Source organism: Hyla sarda, unplaced genomic scaffold (assembly GCF_029499605.1).
Source record: "Hyla sarda isolate aHylSar1 unplaced genomic scaffold, aHylSar1.hap1 scaffold_478, whole genome shotgun sequence".
Lineage (NCBI taxonomy): Eukaryota > Metazoa > Chordata > Amphibia > Anura > Hylidae > Hyla > Hyla sarda.
In genome coordinates this window covers 114,152-134,979 of record NW_026610490.1, presented here as the reverse complement: position 1 = coordinate 134,979, position 20,828 = coordinate 114,152, and the positions used below count along the sequence as shown (strand labels likewise).

At 46.2% G+C, this 20,828-nt stretch overlaps 9 non-coding genes and 1 pseudogene across 9 annotated transcripts; all 10 read right to left on the bottom strand.

Annotated features, from left to right (window-relative positions):
- Positions 1-1,415: 1,415 nt before the first annotated feature.
- LOC130336338 (U2 spliceosomal RNA) lies at positions 1,416-1,600 on the bottom strand. The gene has a single exon (XR_008877783.1). It is a non-coding gene; the product is annotated as a U2 spliceosomal RNA (small nuclear RNA).
- A 683-nt stretch (positions 1,601-2,283) lies between these two features.
- On the bottom strand, positions 2,284-2,443 carry LOC130336344 (U2 spliceosomal RNA; annotated as a pseudogene).
- Positions 2,444-4,529: 2,086 nt separating this feature from the next.
- Positions 4,530-4,720, bottom strand: LOC130336389 (U2 spliceosomal RNA). The gene has a single exon (XR_008877825.1). It is a non-coding gene; the product is annotated as a U2 spliceosomal RNA (small nuclear RNA).
- Positions 4,721-6,806: 2,086 nt separating this feature from the next.
- Positions 6,807-6,997, bottom strand: LOC130336276 (U2 spliceosomal RNA). Its single transcript, XR_008877726.1, has one exon. It is a non-coding gene; the product is annotated as a U2 spliceosomal RNA (small nuclear RNA).
- Positions 6,998-9,081: 2,084 nt separating this feature from the next.
- On the bottom strand, positions 9,082-9,272 carry LOC130336335 (U2 spliceosomal RNA). The gene has a single exon (XR_008877780.1). It is a non-coding gene; the product is annotated as a U2 spliceosomal RNA (small nuclear RNA).
- A 2,072-nt stretch (positions 9,273-11,344) lies between these two features.
- LOC130336388 (U2 spliceosomal RNA) lies at positions 11,345-11,535 on the bottom strand. The gene has a single exon (XR_008877824.1). It is a non-coding gene; the product is annotated as a U2 spliceosomal RNA (small nuclear RNA).
- Positions 11,536-13,623: 2,088 nt separating this feature from the next.
- Positions 13,624-13,814, bottom strand: LOC130336334 (U2 spliceosomal RNA). The gene has a single exon (XR_008877779.1). It is a non-coding gene; the product is annotated as a U2 spliceosomal RNA (small nuclear RNA).
- Positions 13,815-15,901: 2,087 nt separating this feature from the next.
- On the bottom strand, positions 15,902-16,092 carry LOC130336386 (U2 spliceosomal RNA). The gene has a single exon (XR_008877822.1). It is a non-coding gene; the product is annotated as a U2 spliceosomal RNA (small nuclear RNA).
- A 2,074-nt stretch (positions 16,093-18,166) lies between these two features.
- LOC130336385 (U2 spliceosomal RNA) lies at positions 18,167-18,357 on the bottom strand. Its single transcript, XR_008877821.1, has one exon. It is a non-coding gene; the product is annotated as a U2 spliceosomal RNA (small nuclear RNA).
- Positions 18,358-20,444: 2,087 nt separating this feature from the next.
- Positions 20,445-20,635, bottom strand: LOC130336383 (U2 spliceosomal RNA). Its single transcript, XR_008877820.1, has one exon. It is a non-coding gene; the product is annotated as a U2 spliceosomal RNA (small nuclear RNA).
- Between the last annotated feature and the right edge of the window lie 193 nt (positions 20,636-20,828).

Genomic DNA, 20,828 nt, shown 5'->3' with positions numbered 1-20,828 from the left:
GCCATAATAGACGACATCACCAAACAGCTCCATAGTCACATACACAGCAAAGGAGAGATGTTGTTTACACCTAGTGATGTCAGTGGTATTGAGTGACATCACAGCACAGTGCTAAGGCTCCTGGGCCTGGACACAGCAGCGGCTGCAATATCTCAACGGAGAATACGTTTATATATATGTGTGTGTGTGCGCGTATATATATATATATATATATATATATATATATATATATATATATATATTTCTCCGCCGAAATCACTTTTAAACCCATTTCCACCTTTTTTTCCCTTCTCTTCCTCTTACTTTTTTTTCACGTTTTTTTACGTTTTTCTCCTTTTCGCCTCTTTTCTGGGCGTATTATTCTTCTTTTTCTTCTTTTTTTTCGTCTAATGCATACCCCATCAGTGCAGCAATGCTTATTCAATACCGCCAGCAGATGGAGACACTGGGGGATAATTTTCTAAGGATTTATACTGATTTTTCCTGTCTGAATTTGTCGCACAGAAAGTTGCAGGCCAAATATGTGTGACATTTCTGCGACTTTAGCTTCTAGAGCATTTTTACAACATTATACATAGGTGCTGAATACATAAAAAGCGACTGTTCAGCGACAGACAAGTCGCATCGGCTGAAAGTAGGCCAGAATGTCAGTCCATGTTGGAGCAGGTTTAGATACAGTCTAAAGTATAGATCTCAAAGTCTGTGCACAGAATTTAGCAAGGGCCTCGCACCTTCTGATGCATCAGGTAGGTGCACAATAGCATAGCCTAACCCTCTGTACTTTGGTCTATATTGATGCGGGACATAGACAGCCAGCTGATGACCAATCCATTAGTGCAATGGATGGCTGGAAGCATTTGTCTTTGCCTTTGCAATACCACAGAAGCAATGCATGGTCAATGTACAGCAATGACACACCTGTGTGAACAGCCAGGAGACCCCCCCCATGTTATGTTACATAGTTACATAGTTAGTACGGTCGAAAAAAGACATATGTCCATCAAGTTCAACCAGGGAATTAAGGGGTAGGGGTGTGGCGCGATATTGGGGAAGGGATGAGATTTTATATTTCTTCATAAGCATTAATCTTATTTTGTCAATTAGGAACATTCAGCACCCACCCGCTATCAAGGCAGCTGCCTATCATGTCATGCCCTACCTGCACAGGTGTGCTGGCTACTCAAATGATCCAATTAAGGAGGCCATTTAGTCAGCAGCAGCAGAAGTCCTGTGCCTGGACGCTCCAACAGCGGCCAGACACAAGCAGAAGCAGAAGCAGCAGAAGCAGCAGCAGCACCACCTTTTGTTTTTTGGCTGCAGCAGCAGCAGCAGCAAGGCCCACAGGGCTGGCTAGCTGGCTAGCCAGCAAGCAGGTAGCAATGAAAGTAGGAATCTTTCTTTTTAACCCTGTAAGGGGGTGGTGCACTGTACCCGAAGATACTGCCATATCGGGTCAATGCATAGGGCGACGGAAGCAAGCTTCGAAATCGGCCCCCGTTCTCAAAAATCCATTTAATATATGGTCCCCAGATAGGGGACGTATCAGATATTAAACTGATAAGAACAGATTTTTTTTTTTTTTTTTTTATCTAAAGCCGAGGAACGTGCTTTCGATTCACCCAAAGTGCAAGAAAAAGTGCAAACGTGTTACACTAAAAAAAACGTGCACAAAGGATGCGGTCTATCGCAAGCCCTTCTCCGATAGGAGAGAGGCCCCCCAACAAACCTTACCCTTCGCCTCCGGACCAAAGGGTACCTGCGAGGTTCCAGGTTCGATGTCCCTTTTCGCCGAAGCTACTAGGGGACCACAAATGCTCCCGGCATCCCCCTTGGCGTTAGCCAAGGTATCTGCCCGCAGAGCCGATTACGGTAGGTACCCTGCCAAACCAGGAGTACCCGGGGTGTTTGCAGGGAGGTGCGGAACCTAATGGCCACACACACCTCCCCTAGACCGCCAGGAGGGCTACCGCATCCTGACCAATCCTGTGAACACACAACACGCAAAAAGTGACACAGTGAGACAAAAAAAGAAATAAATAAGTGAATGTGTGCAGATATACTGCCCGGACATCCGGCCGGATCTATAAAAATTTCTCTGATCCTAGCCAGAAGGCCGGGAATCAAGAGGTGAGTGCCACAAGGTGAAGAGATTATGGTGCCCGTGCTTCAACTCAGTGAGTCTATTCTCCCAGTGAGTTTCGGCACCTCGGGGGTCACCACTCCCCGAGGCACAAAAGTACCTCGGCTCTAGACCCTCTCAGCCTCATGGCGAGACCCGGAGGGAACAGGTCACATCGGGGCAGCCGTCGAGCTGATTCCTCAGAACCAGCCCCGGAAAGCCCTGGTACACCTGCATCCTCCATGCAGCACCCATCCCCACCAGCATGAAAACTGATAAGAACAGATACTACACTTGATCTTAGCCAAAAGGCCGAGAAGCGATAACCGTGAAAGGGGCGGGCCCAACAAGGTCCCCTTCATGGGCACTATCACTGCTTGCTGTCAGGGAGGCTGCCAGACAATTTTCCATGCACACTCTGGGCTGGGGGGCAGTCAACCACCAGTACACACAGCAGAACCTAAACCCATACCATTATTGCTAAGCAGCAAGACAGGGGCCCATTGCACTCCCACGGGGCCTTTTTAAATGCAATCCATAACCCGGATTTGCCAGGAACCCTTCTTACTCCTCCTACTTGCATGTGACACTGGGCTTAGGATCTGCATAGGAAACACACACACAAGCACACACCTACCTTTGTTGCCTGCAGATGCCTCCTTGGCTGTCCCCAAACGGTATCAAACCAACACCCACGGGAAGCTGTAAGCATAGAGGACATGCCTGCACCCCATTGGACTTACCTGTGTGGGTTAAATCCGGGTTATTTGACAACCTATGGCGGTGATGGTTCTGCTCAGGCAGAGCAGTGCTGATGCTCCTCATAAAGCTGTCGCTGCTGTGAAGGTTCTAGGTGACATCACAAATCCCTATGGTTACATACACAACAAAGCTGGGTTGTTGTTGTTTACACTCTGCAAGGCCTGTGGAAGTGAGTGACATCATAGCACTGTAGTTCTGAGGGTTCTAGATGGATGCAACAATCTCCTGTTGCTTCTATGAAGGCCATAATAGACGACATCACCAAACAGCTCCATAGTCACATACACAGCAAAGGAGAGATGTTGTTTACACCTAGTGATGTCAGTGGTATTGAGTGACATCACAGCACAGTGCTAAGGCTCCTGGGCCTGGACACAGCAGCGGCTGCAATATCTCAACGGAGAATACGTTTATATATATGTGTGTGTGTGCGCGTATATATATATATATATATATATATATATATATATATATATATTTCTCCGCCGAAATCACTTTTAAACCCATTTCCACCTTTTTTTCCCTTCTCTTCCTCTTACTTTTTTTTCACGTTTTTTTACGTTTTTCTCCTTTTCGCCTCTTTTCTGGGCGTATTATTCTTCTTTTTCTTCTTTTTTTTCGTCTAATGCATACCCCATCAGTGCAGCAATGCTTATTCAATACCGCCAGCAGATGGAGACACTGGGGGATAATTTTCTAAGGATTTATACTGATTTTTCCTGTCTGAATTTGTCGCACAGAAAGTTGCAGGCCAAATATGTGTGACATTTCTGCGACTTTAGCTTCTAGAGCATTTTTACAACATTATACATAGGTGCTGAATACATAAAAAGCGACTGTTCAGCGACAGACAAGTCGCATCGGCTGAAAGTAGGCCAGAATGTCAGTCCATGTTGGAGCAGGTTTAGATACAGTCTAAAGTATAGATCTCAAAGTCTGTGCACAGAATTTAGCAAGGGCCTCGCACCTTCTGATGCATCAGGTAGGTGCACAATAGCATAGCCTAACCCTCTGTACTTTGGTCTATATTGATGCGGGACATAGACAGCCAGCTGATGACCAATCCATTAGTGCAATGGATGGCTGGAAGCATTTGTCTTTGCCTTTGCAATACCACAGAAGCAATGCATGGTCAATGTACAGCAATGACACACCTGTGTGAACAGCCAGGAGACCCCCCCCATGTTATGTTACATAGTTACATAGTTAGTACGGTCGAAAAAAGACATATGTCCATCAAGTTCAACCAGGGAATTAAGGGGTAGGGGTGTGGCGCGATATTGGGGAAGGGATGAGATTTTATATTTCTTCATAAGCATTAATCTTATTTTGTCAATTAGGAACATTCAGCACCCACCCGCTATCAAGGCAGCTGCCTATCATGTCATGCCCTACCTGCACAGGTGTGCTGGCTACTCAAATGATCCAATTAAGGAGGCCATTTAGTCAGCAGCAGCAGAAGTCCTGTGCCTGGACGCTCCAACAGCGGCCAGACACAAGCAGAAGCAGAAGCAGCAGAAGCAGCAGCAGCACCACCTTTTGTTTTTTGGCTGCAGCAGCAGCAGCAAGGCCCACAGGGCTGGCTAGCTGGCTAGCCAGCAAGCAGGTAGCAATGAAAGTAGGAATCTTTCTTTTTAACCCTGTAAGGGGGTGGTGCACTGTACCCGAAGATACTGCCATATCGGGTCAATGCATAGGGCGACGGAAGCAAGCTTCGAAATCGGCCCCCGTTCTCAAAAATCCATTTAATATATGGTCCCCAGATAGGGGACGTATCAGATATTAAACTGATAAGAACAGATACTACACTTGATCTTAGCCAAAAGGCCGAGAAGCGATAACCGTGAAAGGGGCGGGCCCAACAAGGTCCCCTTCATGGGCACTATCACTGCTTGCTGTCAGGGAGGCTGCCAGACAATTTTCCATGCACACTCTGGGCTGGGGGGCAGTCAACCACCAGTACACACAGCAGAACCTAAACCCATACCATTATTGCTAAGCAGCAAGACAGGGGCCCATTGCACTCCCACGGGGCCTTTTTAAATGCAATCCATAACCCGGATTTGCCAGGAACCCTTCTTACTCCTCCTACTTGCATGTGACACTGGGCTTAGGATCTGCATAGGAAACACACACACAAGCACACACCTACCTTTGTTGCCTGCAGATGCCTCCTTGGCTGTCCCCAAACGGTATCAAACCAACACCCACGGGAAGCTGTAAGCATAGAGGACATGCCTGCACCCCATTGGACTTACCTGTGTGGGTTAAATCCGGGTTATTTGACAACCTATGGCGGTGATGGTTCTGCTCAGGCAGAGCAGTGCTGATGCTCCTCATAAAGCTGTCGCTGCTGTGAAGGTTCTAGGTGACATCACAAATCCCTATGGTTACATACACAACAAAGCTGGGTTGTTGTTGTTTACACTCTGCAAGGCCTGTGGAAGTGAGTGACATCATAGCACTGTAGTTCTGAGGGTTCTAGATGGATGCAACAATCTCCTGTTGCTTCTATGAAGGCCATAATAGACGACATCACCAAACAGCTCCATAGTCACATACACAGCAAAGGAGAGATGTTGTTTACACCTAGTGATGTCAGTGGTATTGAGTGACATCACAGCACAGTGCTAAGGCTCCTGGGCCTGGACACAGCAGCGGCTGCAATATCTCAACGGAGAATACGTTTATATATATGTGTGTGTGTGCGCGTATATATATATATATATATATATATATATATATATATATATATTTCTCCGCCGAAATCACTTTTAAACCCATTTCCACCTTTTTTTCCCTTCTCTTCCTCTTACTTTTTTTTCACGTTTTTTTACGTTTTTCTCCTTTTCGCCTCTTTTCTGGGCGTATTATTCTTCTTTTTCTTCTTTTTTTTCGTCTAATGCATACCCCATCAGTGCAGCAATGCTTATTCAATACCGCCAGCAGATGGAGACACTGGGGGATAATTTTCTAAGGATTTATACTGATTTTTCCTGTCTGAATTTGTCGCACAGAAAGTTGCAGGCCAAATATGTGTGACATTTCTGCGACTTTAGCTTCTAGAGCATTTTTACAACATTATACATAGGTGCTGAATACATAAAAAGCGACTGTTCAGCGACAGACAAGTCGCATCGGCTGAAAGTAGGCCAGAATGTCAGTCCATGTTGGAGCAGGTTTAGATACAGTCTAAAGTATAGATCTCAAAGTCTGTGCACAGAATTTAGCAAGGGCCTCGCACCTTCTGATGCATCAGGTAGGTGCACAATAGCATAGCCTAACCCTCTGTACTTTGGTCTATATTGATGCGGGACATAGACAGCCAGCTGATGACCAATCCATTAGTGCAATGGATGGCTGGAAGCATTTGTCTTTGCCTTTGCAATACCACAGAAGCAATGCATGGTCAATGTACAGCAATGACACACCTGTGTGAACAGCCAGGAGACCCCCCCCATGTTATGTTACATAGTTACATAGTTAGTACGGTCGAAAAAAGACATATGTCCATCAAGTTCAACCAGGGAATTAAGGGGTAGGGGTGTGGCGCGATATTGGGGAAGGGATGAGATTTTATATTTCTTCATAAGCATTAATCTTATTTTGTCAATTAGGAACATTCAGCACCCACCCGCTATCAAGGCAGCTGCCTATCATGTCATGCCCTACCTGCACAGGTGTGCTGGCTACTCAAATGATCCAATTAAGGAGGCCATTTAGTCAGCAGCAGCAGAAGTCCTGTGCCTGGACGCTCCAACAGCGGCCAGACACAAGCAGAAGCAGAAGCAGCAGAAGCAGCAGCAGCACCACCTTTTGTTTTTTGGCTGCAGCAGCAGCAGCAAGGCCCACAGGGCTGGCTAGCTGGCTAGCCAGCAAGCAGGTAGCAATGAAAGTAGGAATCTTTCTTTTTAACCCTGTAAGGGGGTGGTGCACTGTACCCGAAGATACTGCCATATCGGGTCAATGCATAGGGCGACGGAAGCAAGCTTCGAAATTGGCCCCCGTTCTCAAAAATCCATTTAATATATGGTCCCCAGATAGGGGACGTATCAGATATTAAACTGATAAGAACAGATACTACACTTGATCTTAGCCAAAAGGCCGAGAAGCGATAACCGTGAAAGGGGCGGGCCCAACAAGGTCCCCTTCATGGGCACTATCACTGCTTGCTGTCAGGGAGGCTGCCAGACAATTTTCCATGCACACTCTGGGCTGGGGGGCAGTCAACCACCAGTACACACAGCAGAACCTAAACCCATACCATTATTGCTAAGCAGCAAGACAGGGGCCCATTGCACTCCCACGGGGCCTTTTTAAATGCAATCCATAACCCGGATTTGCCAGGAACCCTTCTTACTCCTCCTACTTGCATGTGACACTGGGCTTAGGATCTGCATAGGAAACACACACACAAGCACACACCTACCTTTGTTGCCTGCAGATGCCTCCTTGGCTGTCCCCAAACGGTATCAAACCAACACCCACGGGAAGCTGTAAGCATAGAGGACATGCCTGCACCCCATTGGACTTACCTGTGTGGGTTAAATCCGGGTTATTTGACAACCTATGGCGGTGATGGTTCTGCTCAGGCAGAGCAGTGCTGATGCTCCTCATAAAGCTGTCGCTGCTGTGAAGGTTCTAGGTGACATCACAAATCCCTATGGTTACATACACAACAAAGCTGGGTTGTTGTTGTTTACACTCTGCAAGGCCTGTGGAAGTGAGTGACATCATAGCACTGTAGTTCTGAGGGTTCTAGATGGATGCAACAATCTCCTGTTGCTTCTATGAAGGCCATAATAGACGACATCACCAAACAGCTCCATAGTCACATACACAGCAAAGGAGAGATGTTGTTTACACCTAGTGATGTCAGTGGTATTGAGTGACATCACAGCACAGTGCTAAGGCTCCTGGGCCTGGACACAGCAGCGGCTGCAATATCTCAACGGAGAATACGTTTATATATATGTGTGTGTGTGCGCGTATATATATATATATATATATATATATATATATATATATATTTCTCCGCCGAAATCACTTTTAAACCCATTTCCACCTTTTTTTCCCTTCTCTTCCTCTTACTTTTTTTTCACGTTTTTTTACGTTTTTCTCCTTTTCGCCTCTTTTCTGGGCGTATTATTCTTCTTTTTCTTCTTTTTTTTCGTCTAATGCATACCCCATCAGTGCAGCAATGCTTATTCAATACCGCCAGCAGATGGAGACACTGGGGGATAATTTTCTAAGGATTTATACTGATTTTTCCTGTCTGAATTTGTCGCACAGAAAGTTGCAGGCCAAATATGTGTGACATTTCTGCGACTTTAGCTTCTAGAGCATTTTTACAACATTATACATAGGTGCTGAATACATAAAAAGCGACTGTTCAGCGACAGACAAGTCGCATCGGCTGAAAGTAGGCCAGAATGTCAGTCCATGTTGGAGCAGGTTTAGATACAGTCTAAAGTATAGATCTCAAAGTCTGTGCACAGAATTTAGCAAGGGCCTCGCACCTTCTGATGCATCAGGTAGGTGCACAATAGCATAGCCTAACCCTCTGTACTTTGGTCTATATTGATGCGGGACATAGACAGCCAGCTGATGACCAATCCATTAGTGCAATGGATGGCTGGAAGCATTTGTCTTTGCCTTTGCAATACCACAGAAGCAATGCATGGTCAATGTACAGCAATGACACACCTGTGTGAACAGCCAGGAGACCCCCCCCATGTTATGTTACATAGTTACATAGTTAGTACGGTCGAAAAAAGACATATGTCCATCAAGTTCAACCAGGGAATTAAGGGGTAGGGGTGTGGCGCGATATTGGGGAAGGGATGAGATTTTATATTTCTTCATAAGCATTAATCTTATTTTGTCAATTAGGAACATTCAGCACCCACCCGCTATCAAGGCAGCTGCCTATCATGTCATGCCCTACCTGCACAGGTGTGCTGGCTACTCAAATGATCCAATTAAGGAGGCCATTTAGTCAGCAGCAGCAGAAGTGCTGTGCCTGGACGCTCCAACAGCGGCCAGACACAAGCAGAAGCAGAAGCAGCAGAAGCAGCAGCAGCACCACCTTTTGTTTTTTGGCTGCAGCAGCAGCAGCAAGGCCCACAGGGCTGGCTAGCTGGCTAGCCAGCAAGCAGGTAGCAATGAAAGTAGGAATCTTTCTTTTTAACCCTGTAAGGGGGTGGTGCACTGTACCCGAAGATACTGCCATATCGGGTCAATGCATAGGGCGACGGAAGCAAGCTTCGAAATCGGCCCCCGTTCTCAAAAATCCATTTAATATATGGTCCCCAGATAGGGGACGTATCAGATATTAAACTGATAAGAACAGATACTACACTTGATCTTAGCCAAAAGGCCGAGACGCGATAACCGTGAAAGGGGCGGGCCCAACAAGGTCCCCTTCATGGGCACTATCACTGCTTGCTGTCAGGGAGGCTGCCAGACAATTTTCCATGCACACTCTGGGCTGGGGGGCAGTCAACCACCAGTACACACAGCAGAACCTAAACCCATACCATTATTGCTAAGCAGCAAGACAGGGGCCCATTGCACTCCCACGGGGCCTTTTTAAATGCAATCCATAACCCGGATTTGCCAGGAACCCTTCTTACTCCTCCTACTTGCATGTGACACTGGGCTTAGGATCTGCATAGGAAACACACACAAGCACACACCTACCTTTGTTGCCTGCAGATGCCTCCTTGGCTGTCCCCAAACGGTATCAAACCAACACCCACGGGAAGCTGTAAGCATAGAGGACATGCCTGCACCCCATTGGACTTACCTGTGTGGGTTAAATCCGGGTTATTTGACAACCTATGGCGGTGATGGTTCTGCTCAGGCAGAGCAGTGCTGATGCTCCTCATAAAGCTGTCGCTGCTGTGAAGGTTCTAGGTGACATCACAAATCCCTATGGTTACATACACAACAAAGCTGGGTTGTTGTTGTTTACACTCTGCAAGGCCTGTGGAAGTGAGTGACATCATAGCACTGTAGTTCTGAGGGTTCTAGATGGATGCAACAATCTCCTGTTGCTTCTATGAAGGCCATAATAGACGACATCACCAAACAGCTCCATAGTCACATACACAGCAAAGGAGAGATGTTGTTTACACCTAGTGATGTCAGTGGTATTGAGTGACATCACAGCACAGTGCTAAGGCTCCTGGGCCTGGACACAGCAGCGGCTGCAATATCTCAACGGAGAATACGTTTATATATATGTGTGTGTGTGCGCGTATATATATATATATATATATATATATATATTTCTCCGCCGAAATCACTTTTAAACCCATTTCCACCTTTTTTTCCCTTCTCTTCCTCTTACTTTTTTTTCACGTTTTTTTACGTTTTTCTCCTTTTCGCCTCTTTTCTGGGCGTATTATTCTTCTTTTTCTTCTTTTTTTTCGTCTAATGCATACCCCATCAGTGCAGCAATGCTTATTCAATACCGCCAGCAGATGGAGACACTGGGGGATAATTTTCTAAGGATTTATACTGATTTTTCCTGTCTGAATTTGTCGCACAGAAAGTTGCAGGCCAAATATGTGTGACATTTCTGCGACTTTAGCTTCTAGAGCATTTTTACAACATTATACATAGGTGCTGAATACATAAAAAGCGACTGTTCAGCGACAGACAAGTCGCATCGGCTGAAAGTAGGCCAGAATGTCAGTCCATGTTGGAGCAGGTTTAGATACAGTCTAAAGTATAGATCTCAAAGTCTGTGCACAGAATTTAGCAAGGGCCTCGCACCTTCTGATGCATCAGGTAGGTGCACAATAGCATAGCCTAACCCTCTGTACTTTGGTCTATATTGATGCGGGACATAGACAGCCAGCTGATGACCAATCCATTAGTGCAATGGATGGCTGGAAGCATTTGTCTTTGCCTTTGCAATACCACAGAAGCAATGCATGGTCAATGTACAGCAATGACACACCTGTGTGAACAGCCAGGAGACCCCCCCCATGTTATGTTACATAGTTACATAGTTAGTACGGTCGAAAAAAGACATATGTCCATCAAGTTCAACCAGGGAATTAAGGGGTAGGGGTGTGGCGCGATATTGGGGAAGGGATGAGATTTTATATTTCTTCATAAGCATTAATCTTATTTTGTCAATTAGGAACATTCAGCACCCACCCGCTATCAAGGCAGCTGCCTATCATGTCATGCCCTACCTGCACAGGTGTGCTGGCTACTCAAATGATCCAATTAAGGAGGCCATTTAGTCAGCAGCAGCAGAAGTCCTGTGCCTGGACGCTCCAACAGCGGCCAGACACAAGCAGAAGCAGAAGCAGCAGAAGCAGCAGCAGCACCACCTTTTGTTTTTTGGCTGCAGCAGCAGCAGCAAGGCCCACAGGGCTGGCTAGCTGGCTAGCCAGCAAGCAGGTAGCAATGAAAGTAGGAATCTTTCTTTTTAACCCTGTAAGGGGGTGGTGCACTGTACCCGAAGATACTGCCATATCGGGTCAATGCATAGGGCGACGGAAGCAAGCTTCGAAATCGGCCCCCGTTCTCAAAAATCCATTTAATATATGGTCCCCAGATAGGGGACGTATCAGATATTAAACTGATAAGAACAGATACTACACTTGATCTTAGCCAAAAGGCCGAGAAGCGATAACCGTGAAAGGGGCGGGCCCAACAAGGTCCCCTTCATGGGCACTATCACTGCTTGCTGTCAGGGAGGCTGCCAGACAATTTTCCATGCACACTCTGGGCTGGGGGGCAGTCAACCACCAGTACACACAGCAGAACCTAAACCCATACCATTATTGCTAAGCAGCAAGACAGGGGCCCATTGCACTCCCACGGGGCCTTTTTAAATGCAATCCATAACCCGGATTTGCCAGGAACCCTTCTTACTCCTCCTACTTGCATGTGACACTGGGCTTAGGATCTGCATAGGAAACACACACACAAGCACACACCTACCTTTGTTGCCTGCAGATGCCTCCTTGGCTGTCCCCAAACGGTATCAAACCAACACCCACGGGAAGCTGTAAGCATAGAGGACATGCCTGCACCCCATTGGACTTACCTGTGTGGGTTAAATCCGGGTTATTTGACAACCTATGGCGGTGATGGTTCTGCTCAGGCAGAGCAGTGCTGATGCTCCTCATAAAGCTGTCGCTGCTGTGAAGGTTCTAGGTGACATCACAAATCCCTATGGTTACATACACAACAAAGCTGGGTTGTTGTTGTTTACACTCTGCAAGGCCTGTGGAAGTGAGTGACATCATAGCACTGTAGTTCTGAGGGTTCTAGATGGATGCAACAATCTCCTGTTGCTTCTATGAAGGCCATAATAGACGACATCACCAAACAGCTCCATAGTCACATACACAGCAAAGGAGAGATGTTGTTTACACCTAGTGATGTCAGTGGTATTGAGTGACATCACAGCACAGTGCTAAGGCTCCTGGGCCTGGACACAGCAGCGGCTGCAATATCTCAACGGAGAATACGTTTATATATATGTGTGTGTGTGCGCGTATATATATATATATATATATATATATATATATATATATATATATTTCTCCGCCGAAATCACTTTTAAACCCATTTCCACCTTTTTTTCCCTTCTCTTCCTCTTACTTTTTTTTCACGTTTTTTTACGTTTTTCTCCTTTTCGCCTCTTTTCTGGGCGTATTATTCTTCTTTTTCTTCTTTTTTTTCGTCTAATGCATACCCCATCAGTGCAGCAATGCTTATTCAATACCGCCAGCAGATGGAGACACTGGGGGATAATTTTCTAAGGATTTATACTGATTTTTCCTGTCTGAATTTGTCGCACAGAAAGTTGCAGGCCAAATATGTGTGACATTTCTGCGACTTTAGCTTCTAGAGCATTTTTACAACATTATACATAGGTGCTGAATACATAAAAAGCGACTGTTCAGCGACAGACAAGTCGCATCGGCTGAAAGTAGGCCAGAATGTCAGTCCATGTTGGAGCAGGTTTAGATACAGTCTAAAGTATAGATCTCAAAGTCTGTGCACAGAATTTAGCAAGGGCCTCGCACCTTCTGATGCATCAGGTAGGTGCACAATAGCATAGCCTAACCCTCTGTACTTTGGTCTATATTGATGCGGGACATAGACAGCCAGCTGATGACCAATCCATTAGTGCAATGGATGGCTGGAAGCATTTGTCTTTGCCTTTGCAATACCACAGAAGCAATGCATGGTCAATGTACAGCAATGACACACCTGTGTGAACAGCCAGGAGACCCCCCCCATGTTATGTTACATAGTTACATAGTTAGTACGGTCGAAAAAAGACATATGTCCATCAAGTTCAACCAGGGAATTAAGGGGTAGGGGTGTGGCGCGATATTGGGGAAGGGATGAGATTTTATATTTCTTCATAAGCATTAATCTTATTTTGTCAATTAGGAACATTCAGCACCCACCCGCTATCAAGGCAGCTGCCTATCATGTCATGCCCTACCTGCACAGGTGTGCTGGCTACTCAAATGATCCAATTAAGGAGGCCATTTAGTCAGCAGCAGCAGAAGTGCTGTGCCTGGACGCTCCAACAGCGGCCAGACACAAGCAGAAGCAGAAGCAGCAGAAGCAGCAGCAGCACCACCTTTTGTTTTTTGGCTGCAGCAGCAGCAGCAAGGCCCACAGGGCTGGCTAGCTGGCTAGCCAGCAAGCAGGTAGCAATGAAAGTAGGAATCTTTCTTTTTAACCCTGTAAGGGGGTGGTGCACTGTACCCGAAGATACTGCCATATCGGGTCAATGCATAGGGCGACGGAAGCAAGCTTCGAAATCGGCCCCCGTTCTCAAAAATCCATTTAATATATGGTCCCCAGATAGGGGACGTATCAGATATTAAACTGATAAGAACAGATACTACACTTGATCTTAGCCAAAAGGCCGAGACGCGATAACCGTGAAAGGGGCGGGCCCAACAAGGTCCCCTTCATGGGCACTATCACTGCTTGCTGTCAGGGAGGCTGCCAGACAATTTTCCATGCACACTCTGGGCTGGGGGGCAGTCAACCACCAGTACACACAGCAGAACCTAAACCCATACCATTATTGCTAAGCAGCAAGACAGGGGCCCATTGCACTCCCACGGGGCCTTTTTAAATGCAATCCATAACCCGGATTTGCCAGGAACCCTTCTTACTCCTCCTACTTGCATGTGACACTGGGCTTAGGATCTGCATAGGAAACACACACACAAGCACACACCTACCTTTGTTGCCTGCAGATGCCTCCTTGGCTGTCCCCAAACGGTATCAAACCAACACCCACGGGAAGCTGTAAGCATAGAGGACATGCCTGCACCCCATTGGACTTACCTGTGTGGGTTAAATCCGGGTTATTTGACAACCTATGGCGGTGATGGTTCTGCTCAGGCAGAGCAGTGCTGATGCTCCTCATAAAGCTGTCGCTGCTGTGAAGGTTCTAGGTGACATCACAAATCCCTATGGTTACATACACAACAAAGCTGGGTTGTTGTTGTTTACACTCTGCAAGGCCTGTGGAAGTGAGTGACATCATAGCACTGTAGTTCTGAGGGTTCTAGATGGATGCAACAATCTCCTGTTGCTTCTATGAAGGCCATAATAGACGACATCACCAAACAGCTCCATAGTCACATACACAGCAAAGGAGAGATGTTGTTTACACCTAGTGATGTCAGTGGTATTGAGTGACATCACAGCACAGTGCTAAGGCTCCTGGGCCTGGACACAGCAGCGGCTGCAATATCTCAACGGAGAATACGTTTATATATATGTGTGTGTGTGCGCGTATATATATATATATATATATATATATATATATATATATATATATTCTCCGCCGAAATCACTTTTAAACCCATTTCCACCTTTTTTTCCCTTCTCTTCCTCTTACTTTTTTTTCACGTTTTTTTACGTTTTTCTCCTTTTCGCCTCTTTTCTGGGCGTATTATTCTTCTTTTTCTTCTTTTTTTTCGTCTAATGCATACCCCATCAGTGCAGCAATGCTTATTCAATACCGCCAGCAGATGGAGACACTGGGGGATAATTTTCTAAGGATTTATACTGATTTTTCCTGTCTGAATTTGTCGCACAGAAAGTTGCAGGCCAAATATGTGTGACATTTCTGCGACTTTAGCTTCTAGAGCATTTTTACAACATTATACATAGGTGCTGAATACATAAAAAGCGACTGTTCAGCGACAGACAAGTCGCATCGGCTGAAAGTAGGCCAGAATGTCAGTCCATGTTGGAGCAGGTTTAGATACAGTCTAAAGTATAGATCTCAAAGTCTGTGCACAGAATTTAGCAAGGGCCTCGCACCTTCTGATGCATCAGGTAGGTGCACAATAGCATAGCCTAACCCTCTGTACTTTGGTCTATATTGATGCGGGACATAGACAGCCAGCTGATGACCAATCCATTAGTGCAATGGATGGCTGGAAGCATTTGTCTTTGCCTTTGCAATACCACAGAAGCAATGCATGGTCAATGTACAGCAATGACACACCTGTGTGAACAGCCAGGAGACCCCCCCCATGTTATGTTACATAGTTACATAGTTAGTACGGTCGAAAAAAGACATATGTCCATCAAGTTCAACCAGGGAATTAAGGGGTAGGGGTGTGGCGCGATATTGGGGAAGGGATGAGATTTTATATTTCTTCATAAGCATTAATCTTATTTTGTCAATTAGGAACATTCAGCACCCACCCGCTATCAAGGCAGCTGCCTATCATGTCATGCCCTACCTGCACAGGTGTGCTGGCTACTCAAATGATCCAATTAAGGAGGCCATTTAGTCAGCAGCAGCAGAAGTCCTGTGCCTGGACGCTCCAACAGCGGCCAGACACAAGCAGAAGCAGAAGCAGCAGAAGCAGCAGCAGCACCACCTTTTGTTTTTTGGCTGCAGCAGCAGCAGCAAGGCCCACAGGGCTGGCTAGCTGGCTAGCCAGCAAGCAGGTAGCAATGAAAGTAGGAATCTTTCTTTTTAACCCTGTAAGGGGGTGGTGCACTGTACCCGAAGATACTGCCATATCGGGTCAATGCATAGGGCGACGGAAGCAAGCTTCGAAATCGGCCCCCGTTCTCAAAAATCCATTTAATATATGGTCCCCAGATAGGGGACGTATCAGATATTAAACTGATAAGAACAGATACTACACTTGATCTTAGCCAAAAGGCCGAGAAGCGATAACCGTGAAAGGGGCGGGCCCAACAAGGTCCCCTTCATGGGCACTATCACTGCTTGCTGTCAGGGAGGCTGCCAGACAATTTTCCATGCACACTCTGGGCTGGGGGGCAGTCAACCACCAGTACACACAGCAGAACCTAAACCCATACCATTATTGCTAAGCAGCAAGACAGGGGCCCATTGCACTCCCACGGGGCCTTTTTAAATGCAATCCATAACCCGGATTTGCCAGGAACCCTTCTTACTCCTCCTACTTGCATGTGACACTGGGCTTAGGATCTGCATAGGAAACACACACACAAGCACACACCTACCTTTGTTGCCTGCAGATGCCTCCTTGGCTGTCCCCAAACGGTATCAAACCAACACCCACGGGAAGCTGTAAGCATAGAGGACATGCCTGCACCCCATTGGACTTACCTGTGTGGGTTAAATCCGGGTTATTTGACAACCTATGGCGGTGATGGTTCTGCTCAGGCAGAGCAGTGCTGATGCTCCTCATAAAGCTGTCGCTGCTGTGAAGGTTCTAGGTGACATCACAAATCCCTATGGTTACATACACAACAAAGCTGGGTTGTTGTTGTTTACACTCTGCAAGGCCTGTGGAAGTGAGTGACATCATAGCACTGTAGTTCTGAGGGTTCTAGATGGATGCAACAATCTCCTGTTGCTTCTATGAAGGCCATAATAGACGACATCACCAAACAGCTCCATAGTCACATACACAGCAAAGGAGAGATGTTGTTTACACCTAGTGATGTCAGTGGTATTGAGTGACATCACAGCACAGTGCTAAGGCTCCTGGGCCTGGACACAGCAGCGGCTGCAATATCTCAACGGAGAATACGTTTATATATATGTGTGTGTGTGCGCGTATATATATATATATATATATATATATATATATATATATATATATATTCTCCGCCGAAATCACTTTTAAACCCATTTCCACCTTTTTTTCCCTTCTCTTCCTCTTACTTTTTTTTCACGTTTTTTTACGTTTTTCTCCTTTTCGCCTCTTTTCTGGGCGTATTATTCTTCTTTTTCTTCTTTTTTTTCGTCTAATGCATACCCCATCAGTGCAGCAATGCTTATTCAATACCGCCAGCAGATGGAGACACTGGGGGATAATTTTCTAAGGATTTATACTGATTTTTCCTGTCTGAATTTGTCGCACAGAAAGTTGCAGGCCAAATATGTGTGACATTTCTGCGACTTTAGCTTCTAGAGCATTTTTACAACATTATACATAGGTGCTGAATACATAAAAAGCGACTGTTCAGCGACAGACAAGTCGCATCGGCTGAAAGTAGGCCAGAATGTCAGTCCATGTTGGAGCAGGTTTAGATACAGTCTAAAGTATAGATCTCAAAGTCTGTGCACAGAATTTAGCAAGGGCCTCGCACCTTCTGATGCATCAGGTAGGTGCACAATAGCATAGCCTAACCCTCTGTACTTTGGTCTATATTGATGCGGGACATAGACAGCCAGCTGATGACCAATCCATTAGTGCAATGGATGGCTGGAAGCATTTGTCTTTGCCTTTGCAATACCACAGAAGCAATGCATGGTGCAATGACACACCTGTGTGAACAGCCAGGAGACCCCCCCCATGTTATGTTACATAGTTACATAGTTAGTACGGTCGAAAAAAGACATATGTCCATCAAGTTCAACCAGGGAATTAAGGGGTAGGGGTGTGGCGCGATATTGGGGAAGGGATGAGATTTTATATTTCTTCATAAGCATTAATCTTATTTTGTCAATTAGGAACATTCAGCACCCACCCGCTATCAAGGCAGCTGCCTATCATGTCATGCCCTACCTGCACAGGTGTGCTGGCTACTCAAATGATCCAATTAAGGAGGCCATTTAGTCAGCAGCAGCAGAAGTCCTGTGCCTGGACGCTCCAACAGCGGCCAGACACAAGCAGAAGCAGCAGAAGCAGCAGCAGCACCACCTTTTGTTTTTTGGCTGCAGCAGCAGCAGCAAGGCCCACAGGGCTGGCTAGCTGGCTAGCCAGCAAGCAGGTAGCAATGAAAGTAGGAATCTTTCTTTTTAACCCTGTAAGGGGGTGGTGCACTGTACCCGAAGATACTGCCATATCGGGTCAATGCATAGGGCGACGGAAGCAAGCTTCGAAATCGGCCCCCGTTCTCAAAAATCCATTTAATATATGGTCCCCAGATAGGGGACGTATCAGATATTAAACTGATAAGAACAGATACTACACTTGATCTTAGCCAAAAGGCCGAGAAGCGATAACCGTGAAAGGGGCGGGCCCAACAAGGTCCCCTTCATGGGCACTATCACTGCTTGCTGTCAGGGAGGCTGCCAGACAATTTTCCATGCACACTCTGGGCTGGGGGGCAGTCAACCACCAGTACACACAGCAGAACCTAAACCCATACCATTATTGCTAAGCAGCAAGACAGGGGCCCATTGCACTCCCACGGGGCCTTTTTAAATGCAATCCATAACCCGGATTTGCCAGGAACCCTTCTTACTCCTCCTACTTGCATGTGACACTGGGCTTAGGATCTGCATAGGAAACACACACACAAGCACACACCTACCTTTGTTGCCTGCAGATGCCTCCTTGGCTGTCCCCAAACGGTATCAAACCAACACCCACGGGAAGCTGTAAGCATAGAGGACATGCCTGCACCCCATTGGACTTACCTGTGTGGGTTAAATCCGGGTTATTTGACAACCTATGGCGGTGATGGTTCTGCTCAGGCAGAGCAGTGCTGATGCTCCTCATAAAGCTGTCGCTGCTGTGAAGGTTCTAGGTGACATCACAAATCCCTATGGTTACATACACAACAAAGCTGGGTTGTTGTTGTTTACACTCTGCAAGGCCTGTGGAAGTGAGTGACATCATAGCACTGTAGTTCTGAGGGTTCTAGATGGATGCAACAATCTCCTGTTGCTTCTATGAAGGCCATAATAGACGACATCACCAAACAGCTCCATAGTCACATACACAGCAAAGGAGAGATGTTGTTTACACCTAGTGATGTCAGTGGTATTGAGTGACATCACAGCACAGTGCTAAGGCTCCTGGGCCTGGACACAGCAGCGGCTGCAATATCTCAACGGAGAATACGTTTATATATATGTGTGTGTGTGCGCGTATATATATATATATATATATATATATATATATATATATATATATTCTCCGCCGAAATCACTTTTAAACCCATTTCCACCTTTTTTTCCCTTCTCTTCCTCTTACTTTTTTTTCACGTTTTTTTACGTTTTTCTCCTTTTCGCCTCTTTTCTGGGCGTATTATTCTTCTTTTTCTTCTTTTTTTTCGTCTAATGCATACCCCATCAGTGCAGCAATGCTTATTCAATACCGCCAGCAGATGGAGACACTGGGGGATAATTTTCTAAGGATTTATACTGATTTTTCCTGTCTGAATTTGTCGCACAGAAAGTTGCAGGCCAAATATGTGTGACATTTCTGCGACTTTAGCTTCTAGAGCATTTTTACAACATTATACATAGGTGCTGAATACATAAAAAGCGACTGTTCAGCGACAGACAAGTCGCATCGGCTGAAAGTAGGCCAGAATGTCAGTCCATGTTGGAGCAGGTTTAGATACAGTCTAAAGTATAGATCTCAAAGTCTGTGCACAGAATTTAGCAAGGGCCTCGCACCTTCTGATGCATCAGGTAGGTGCACAATAGCATAGCCTAACCCTCTGTACTTTGGTCTATATTGATGCGGGACATAGACAGCCAGCTGATGACCAATCCATTAGTGCAATGGATGGCTGGAAGCATTTGTCTTTGCCTTTGCAATACCACAGAAGCAATGCATGGTCAATGTACAGCAATGACACACCTGTGTGAACAGCCAGGAGACCCCCCCCATGTTATGTTACATAGTTACATAGTTAGTACGGTCGAAAAAAGACATATGTCCATCAAGTTCAACCAGGGAATTAAGGGGTAGGGGTGTGGCGCGATATTGGGGAAGGGATGAGATTTTATATTTCTTCATAAGCATTAATCTTATTTTGTCAATTAGGAACATTCAGCACCCACCCGCTATCAAGGCAGCTGCCTATCATGTCATGCCCTACCTGCACAGGTGTGCTGGCTACTCAAATGATCCAATTAAGGAGGCCATTTAGTCAGCAGCAGCAGAAGTCCTGTGCCTGGACGCTCCAACAGCGGCCAGACACAAGCAGAAGCAGAAGCAGCAGAAGCAGCAGCAGCACCACCTTTTGTTTTTTGGCTGCAGCAGCAGCAGCAAGGCCCACAGGGCTGGCTAGCTGGCTAGCCAGCAAGCAGGTAGCAATGAAAGTAGGAATCTTTCTTTTTAACCCTGTAAGGGGGTGGTGCACTGTACCCGAAGATACTGCCATATCGGGTCAATGCATAGGGCGACGGAAGCAAGCTTCGAAATCGGCCCCCGTTCTCAAAAATCCATTTAATATATGGTCCCCAGATAGGGGACGTATCAGATATTAAACTGATAAGAACAGATACTACACTTGATCTTAGCCAAAAGGCCGAGAAGCGATAACCGTGAAAGGGGCGGGCCCAACAAGGTCCCCTTCATGGGCACTATCACTGCTTGCTGTCAGGGAGGCTGCCAGACAATTTTCCATGCACACTCTGGGCTGGGGGGCAGTCAACCACCAGTACACACAGCAGAACCTAAACCCATACCATTATTGCTAAGCAGCAAGACAGGGGCCCATTGCACTCCCACGG